This window comes from Solanum pennellii, chromosome 1 (genome assembly GCF_001406875.1).
Source record: "Solanum pennellii chromosome 1, SPENNV200".
Taxonomy (NCBI): Eukaryota; Viridiplantae; Streptophyta; class Magnoliopsida; order Solanales; family Solanaceae; genus Solanum; species Solanum pennellii.
The window spans coordinates 72,841,441-72,850,370 of NC_028637.1; the positions used below are offsets into that span (position 1 = coordinate 72,841,441).

General features: G+C 28.7%; 1 pseudogene; it reads left to right on the forward strand.

Annotated features, from left to right (window-relative positions):
* Nucleotides 1–2,065: 2,065 nt before the first annotated feature.
* Nucleotides 2,066–5,512, forward strand: LOC107001298 (annotated as a pseudogene).
* Nucleotides 5,513–8,930: the final 3,418 nt, after the last annotated feature.

The window sequence follows — 8,930 nt, forward strand, 5'->3', positions numbered from 1 at the left end:
TTCGCCTAAGTGTCCATGCTTCTACCAAATCAACAAATACGTGAAACTTAGGGGTTTTATAAGATATCGAGATAAAATAAACAATCGAGGACACTATTTGCATTAATATAAGGCCCTAGATGCGTCCAATTTGAGGACTCATCAACTATATGACTAATAATATTTTAAATAATACAATTAAAGGTTATTTAATAAGCCTAATCTCTATTATCCAATTGTGCCATTTCTTAGTTAATCCCTAAATTCTTGTAAATAATGGTAAGTTCTTCAAGATAATTTTAGTCCATATAACATTATTTATTTTTGTGAGAATATTGAGAACTAACTAGCACACAATCACAAACAAATAACAAAGAACAAAAAATAATATAAGGATTTAATGAAGTTCAACCAGGCATAATCCACTATGAAGAAAGCAAAGGAGTTTTCTACTATGAAAGAAAAGAAGTTTTCTCCTTACAGTTTTCTCAAGCCTTTATGACTACATTGTGTCGTGTACCATACTTTATCATCCCCAACTGTATCTCTATGTATAAATTTTAGTTGTCCCAGACTTATAAGGAAAAGGTTCTCCAAATCCAAGAAGGAAAATATATTAAATTCTAAATTTATTTGGACAAAAGGTTTGCTAAACCAAAAGGGATAATGAGTATCCTCAAATATACCAAGAAAAATTTCATACACAATGAACAGTTATTATAGAATTGATGCCTATGATGCTAGAGGAATGTTTTTATTTTTTAGAGTGATTTTTTATAAAGTATTATAAATATAAAAATATAAATTTTTTCAAATTCAAATCATACATTACTTAGAAAATTACTATGGTATGACCTCAGTACAAAACCCGTGTGGTTATGAAGGAAACAAAACATGTATCCTCAATTAAACTCACTAGATATGGAAGTCTTTTGAACCCTTTACGCCCATACAATAAATATTAGATTAAGTAACAACCATGTGAGATGAAATGCTTATATGAAATCAAGTTCAAGCTTTGTCTCTACATGCAATTTGGTTTTTCAAATTGTCTTTTTGGCACATAAATATAAAACTCTCATATATTATGAAAACTATCGAATGTATCCCAATTCTTTATTTTACAATCATACCAAATAAGCAAAACTTAGGACAAAACTTAAAACAAAATACACTATAAAAAAGTTATTCTAAAAAACTAAATATTTATTGTTCGAAGTTTAATTTTGTTCAATGAAAATGTAACATCAAAAATAAGTTGTAGTAAACTTTAATTTTGTTCAAGTACTCTTTCATAAAATTGAACGTGGTCAATAGATTTAGTAAATATATCATCATGTTCACTTTTTGTATATATTTCATTAGTCCTTTCGTATCCTCGCAAAAAGTTCTTTAGTTGTATTTTTTTTTTTTATATATGAAATATAAATTTGTGGGTTAATATTTGTATTCGAAAAATCTGAAATCATGATATGAAATTCTCAAATCAATTTTTTTTGAAGAATTTCATCTCATAATTTTAAATCATGAGCTGAAATCACTTATCCGATTTTCATGTAATACTTTAAATTTACAAGGAAAATCGCATGTTAATTCAAAGTTTGTTCAATTTTCATCAAAATTACCATGTTTAGATATGAAATTCTCAAATCAATTTTTTTTTGAAGAATTTCATCTCATGATTCAAAATCATGAGCTGAAATCACTTATTCGATTTTCATGTAACGATTTAAATATACAAGGAAAATCGCATGTCTAAATGCCTACTAACTAAACATGGTAATTTTGATGAAAATTGAACAAACTTTGAATTAACATAGAGTACTTGACTTACAATTATTACTCACCTAAAGCTATGTTATAGTATAAATTAGCTTGTGTGACCATTGAAACAATAATTTCTTTACAAGAATAAAAAGTAAAAAAAATTATGTTAAGATGCTAGAAAAGTTTCTAAGAAGTTTGAGTTTCTCATGAAAATCATTGCACTTGTTACTGAAATCATAAGACTTAGGGAAAAACAACCATTTCTTTATCTTTGATATTCTATTACAATTTTGATTAATTTCATATTTTCTACTAGAGAATGGATAGACACCATAAAATTGATCGTAGAAGCAATAATGGCTATCCCGATATCTTCTATTGCACCACAAGGTGGTGTCTCAGTTGTAAGGTCTGAAAATTTTTCTCTATTTTTTAACATACTTATTATAAGGTGTTTAGTTTTTTCCAATTAAAACATGTACAAAAATGTTTTCATCTATTCGGTAATAACTTTTTATTTCATATTTTCTTCTAGAAAATGGATAAGCATCACATAGTTGATCGTATAGATGCAATAATGGCAATTCCTCTATCTTCTATTGCACCACAAACTGGTGTCTCATTGTAAGCTTTAAAAAAATCTTTTACTCTTTAATATACTTATTATAAGGTATTTAATTTTTTTTCTAGTTAGACATGTACACAAATCTTTTCATTTGTTTGGTAATAAATTTTTAAATATTAGTTATCTTATGGAAGAATGATGAAAAAAATCCTCAAGTTAAAAATCTAAGTCGCATAACAACAACAACGACAATATTAACTATATCTCAATCAAAAATAAAATAAAATAGGCTATGTGAATCCTCATTTATGTATTTGAACTATATTAATTGGCCTATAGTGACATAAATAATAATAAAAGTAAAATAGTAATTTAAATACATATAGATAATAGTACTAGTAGTAGTAGTATTAAAAGTTCTCTAACACGTTTGACGTCTCATTTCATTTTTATGATTATATCTAAGACACCAAAGTTTGAATGGATAATAAAATTATAAATTGTGCATGAATCTTTGAATAAACATCTTTTTATTATGATTATGTAATAAGATTTGAATGCTAAAATATAAGCCTGCTTATAATTGTTCATCTCTCAAGTTAACATTTTCCTTAGAAATAGAATCTTTATAAATTAGTTTCCAAAAAAATATTAATTTATGTACAATAAAATTCTAATTTAGGATGAAACTTTCATATCACATAAATCATTGATCATATAACAAAATGTCTAATTTAGGATGAAAGTTTCATATCATATATATATATTGCCATATAAAATATGTGTACGTGTGCGTGTGTGCGCGCGCCTACGTGTGTGTAAATTCCTAGCAAACAAGAATTTTTGATGTTTTTTTAAAGTCTTTTCATCCATTACTCCACAAGATTTACCATTTTGCAAAATATCAAACTATTTTTTTCATACTTTCAACTAGAATATCGATAAGCAGTACTGAGTTGATGGTGATGAGGATGCAACATTAATGGACATTTCGATATCTTTTATTGCACTGAAAAAAGCAAGCATTGAATTTTCGCAGGTTCGCTTCGAAAATTTTTCTCTAATGATAAGTTGTTTGTTTTTTTCCTTTTAATACATATACAACAATCTTTTGATGAATACCTAAACAAAAATTTAATGTTAATTTCCTTTTGGAAAGAAGAAAATGTTCTTCTATAAAGTGAAAAGATATGATCTGTATGACAACAATATTTATATATGTCATGTCTATAATAATAATATAAACAACAAGAAACCTAGTGTAATTTGTCGAAATGAGGTATGAGAAGAATAAAATGTACACAAACCTTATCAACAAGTTTGAAGTAGATTAGTTATTTTTGATAAACCCTTAGCTCCAAAAAGAAATACTCCAAAGAAGTGTGTTTGTGTGTATCTATCTATATATAATTTGTGTTTGCGTGCGTGTGCGTGTGTGTATGTAAATTCCTAGCAAGGGATCAATTTTTATTTATTTTTTTGAACGTCCTCTCAATTACTCCACATATTTATTCATTTTTAAAAATATCTAATTATTTTTGTCATACTTTTGAATAGAATATGGATAAGCAGTACCAAGTTGATGGTGATGAGGATACAACATTAATGGACGTTCCGATATCTTTTATTGCAGTAGAAAAAGCTAAAACTGATATTTTTCAAGTTCGCTTGGCAAAAGTTCCTCCAATTATAAGTGTTTGTTTTTTTCCTTTTAATACATATATGAAAATATTTTGACTAATACATAATCAAATTCTAATGTTATTTCTTTTTAATAACAAGAAAAATGTTCTTCTCAAAAGTTTAAAGATGTGATATGTATCTCAACAATATTTAAATACTTCATGTAAATAATATTACTAATAATAATAACAATAATAATAATTGACAACAAACCTAGTATAATCCGACGAAATGGGATTCGAAAGAATAAAATGCACAGGAACCTTATCATTACCTTTGAGGTATAGTTGTTGTTTCTGATAAACCCTTAGCACAACCAAAAAGTAGTCCAAAAAAGTGTGTGTGTGTGTGTGTGTGTGTGTGTGTGTATATATATATATATTACTTATAAAGGGTCGTCTAGTAAGAGAATTCTACAGTTCCATTCAAAATTTATTGTACAAACAGGTCAGAAACAATTTTAGCTAGGTGTGAGCTATTCTTTTAGATAGAAGTAGAAGAAACACACTTCATCGTATTGTTTTGATCTTTTAGAATATCAAATATTGATGTTCCAATATCTTGTGTACCACTTGATCACAAAATTTTGATACTCCCACTTTGAATAGATAATTACCTTTCGAGAATGGATATAGGATAAATTTGAATTCTATACATATTGTTTTGGTGGCAGAATGAGATTGTACAAAAAAATATGCACCACATGCATACTCATACATTTGATCAAAGAAGGAAAAATTTGATCATCAATAATATTTCTCGTCCAGGTGGCTTAATAATAGATTATGTAAGTTTCCTTTTGAATAATCTGCATGTTTCCCTGCCAACAAAAATGATTATGTATATTTTCTTTGATGAGTTTGTGATAAGCATTTAATAATTATTATTAAATAGGTCTACCTTCATTTAGTGACAAATAAAGAGTTTTGATCTTTGAGTGTATAAATTTGTTGTATATGGAAAAGTTCCTGAATTACCAAACAAATAATGATAAAATGAAGAAACATCTCAGGTTAGCTCAAAATTATTATATTAGAATGCATAATGATATTGACTATTTTCTACACTATCATTAATAAATTAATTTTCAGGTGACACCAAGACGTAAACCACTTGTGCGGGATAAAAAAATGATAAAATATTATATAGTTGGAACATGTACTAAATCTTATAATGGGGTATATATTAAGAATTGGGGAGAAGCTAACTACTTATCTCAACATGACATCCCTTCAAACATTGGTAAGAAAGTTACTGTATATATTGGTATTATTGTTGTTGTTTTCAACTCATTATCTTTGCCTTTGTTGATTTTTATTTTTTTTAATTTTCTTGTGGCAAGAAAAAAAGAGAAAAAGATCAAATGAAGATTTATATGGGCATCAACAAGTGAACTTGGGAGATGATGCAACACTTGTCAACTCAGGAGATGCTACATTAAGTCCTCCAATGCAATCTCTTCTTTACCTTTGAGATTTTGAGCTCATACCCATGACACACAATGAAAATCTTTCTTAGAAAAATTATTATTATATTAGTTATTAAACTAAATAGTTTTGAAAGTTATCTTTCCTAGGTTTTTTATGAAAACTATTGAATTCAGACTTTTTAATGTACATTATATTTAATGTTTGATTTTATCATTTTTAAGACTATGAATATAATTTCAAAAAGCTTACTATACTATTTTGTCCTAATAGTATTGTTCATATTAGCACAATAAAAGATAATAAAATTTGTTTAAATATTGATTGAAATTCTTCGTCCTCCTTTTTTTCCTCCTCTTCTCCCTCTTCTTCTTCCTTTTATTCTTCAATAACAAATTATCAGTGTACCATAATTTTTGATATTTTACTAATATGATAAAGAGTTTCAGAAAAATCATTTTATTTTTGTCTAGGAGAGATAAAGTCATCATAGATAAGATTATATTTTCTCCAATATTTCGGAGAAACTCATTCTTTTTTAATGATATTCATAAAAATGATTATCATATCAAGAAAATGGAAGAAATGAATCTTAATATTTTCATATTACCAAGAATATCTATGAGAAACATTTGTTATATAGAAGTTCCCTTCTTTTTGGCTTCTAGCTTGCACTGTACAAATATAAGTGCAATTGAAACACATTTTATATTAAATAAAATATTTACTAATCCCAATACTTTAGTAGTTTTGAATTATTGTGTGTGACATCCTTAATTTATAATATTGAGATGGATTATAAGAAAATCAATTGGACATTCATAACGTAAAGATTCTTTTAAATGTTGAGTTTTCTTATTTGTTATCTACACAAGTTAATTTAAAAAATTCACCAATAAAAGATGTGATTGACCCCCCTACATTTTTATAATGTATACATGCGGTTATTTATGGATTTATTCATCCACGCGGTGGATCGTTTGAATACTTTATGATCTTGATAGGTGCTTCTTCTACATGGTTGCATGTATGAAAAATTATTGGGATAAATATGAAGATTATAATATAGTTTGGTATAAGATATAGTTTATTTGTCTTGATAACATTGTGAAGCTTTCATCCCATAATTTAAAATATTATTCCCTATTAAATAGATAAAAATTGAATATGTTGTAGCTCATATACGTACGTAAAATGGCCTTATTGAGTTATTACTTAAACATCAACGGTTGATATCAAGACCATTGTTTACGAAAACTAGATTGTCCATTTTAATGAAAGGTCACACATTCTACATACTAAAATACTTGTTTGTCTTAGACTGATTATTGTGATACATTTTTATTAATGTTGTTGATTTTGGATGAATAACTAGAATGGAAGGGGGAGGGTTTTCTATGACTAAAAGTCAATTTATTTCTTATATGTCATAACCTGTTCCTATCGTTATGGAAAAGTCAATGGGGAACAAACTTGTGCTAGAAAACTTTTGAGTTTTAACTTAGAAACTTCTAGCCTAGGACAGACTTTGACGAAATGTGATTCTGGTGAGGTCTAGTACAATCTAGTAATGGAAGAGGGATTTAAATGTGAGCTTAATCACGTGAGCGCATATCTGAGGCGCTAAGGAGAATTTACGGCTTTACATAATATAATTTGGGCGAGTAAAATTTCCGAAACTGATTTTGGCGTGACAAGGTTGTTTAAGAACTTCCTAGTTTGAAGGTGTATCACGAACTGATATCTTGGAACTGAAATTGTGAGGTCTATCTCATTCCAAGCATCTGAGGGATTAATGTCACCAGGGTTGGGCCGCTGTGGTGGGGTAGGTCCCACCTTGGCGGGCTAGTCGCGCATTAATCAATGAAGCACCCAAAATCGTTATTTTATGAAAAAATTCATTCTTGAGAGCTAGGCGACGATCCATGACATTTTAAAATAGATTTTCACAATTTCTCTCGCTAAAGGTAAGTTAATTACTCTCCTAATACGCATTTTCATTCCTACAACTTAGAATCATCGTTAATAATAATTTGGGGAGGATTTTGGCCTTTTGATTAATTGTGGTAAAAGTCGTAGTTGAATATTAGGATAATGGGTTTGGGCTTGGGTTGATATATTGATATAATACATGTAGGTCTCATATATACCCACAAGGGATATCATATCAACATAACATATCATTTCTCATATTTCGCATACATAGCAATAATTAGCATCACATTATCAAAGCATGCCAAATTCACCTTCACACATACTCATCAACAAATAAAACCAACATAAGCATCACAATTCACGTTTTCTCTCTCAAGCATAGAGTACCATCTCATCCAAACCATCATATCTAAAAGACTACCGGATAAGAAAACATAAGAGAGAGATCTTATAGAGTTATGTTCTATGACACGATATGAGAATGATGAAGAAAGGAAACTCTATCATCTTATAGGTTGTCGCTCATACATGTATGCGACTCACCACAGATGATCGAGAATCTACAAGACGTTGCAATATGAGAATTTTGGAACCTAAAACGACTTTCATATACCTCATGCTCTGATACCACATTTCTCAGATCTGGGGAGTAACCATAGAAGAAACATGGCGTACTTGACCTCTCGAAGGTCTACAAGTCCATATTCATCATTCATCGCATTGTCAAAGGTAAATTTAGCGGAAAATAAAAAACTTTGTTAGCGCATCATATGCTAGAACATTACTTCATATATACATACATAAGTATATATATATATATATATANATATATATATATATATATATATATATATAATATCATCATACATAGTTAAAGACTCCAGTCTCTTTTTGTCATCCTCGACTCAACATCATAAGAGTACTTCAGGGACACGACCCTTATAACATAAATCATTAATACAATAATGCTACACTTTACAGTTGACCATAATGTAGGAGATCCTTGGACTTAAGGATTCCTTTCTTTGAGCTTAGGAATCACATATCAAGCCCCTCAATCATAGAGACATCCTTTTAAGCATCCATAACTACACTTTGTGTAAAAATTAGAGAAGAATGGAGTTAGTACAAGAATGCACTAAATTTGAAAACCATGCAAAATATGCATTTAAAAGGGACATTTTCTTGAAATCATACTTCATGCTTTTTTGAAAAAATCTTCAGAAAACATTTATACGGTAGAGTTTATATCATTCACATACTTCATATAGACATGTTCAAAGGCCAAACATCATATAAAATGACACATAGATTTAAGACACAATTAGGGTCGCTTTTGCAGTAACCTATTTCCTCTTTACAGTGAATCCTTTTCTTCTTACTTCCTATTTCCCCTAAGTAACCCTCTAGTGATTCTTAGTGCAATGCACCAACTTAAGGCCACAAAGAAAGCATACATAAAACCTACATAAACCAACACATATCATCATAGGAGCATAATACATCATAGACACTTTTAAGTCAAGACTTTAATGACATTTACAGTAAGCTACATCAACTTGCACATCTATTCA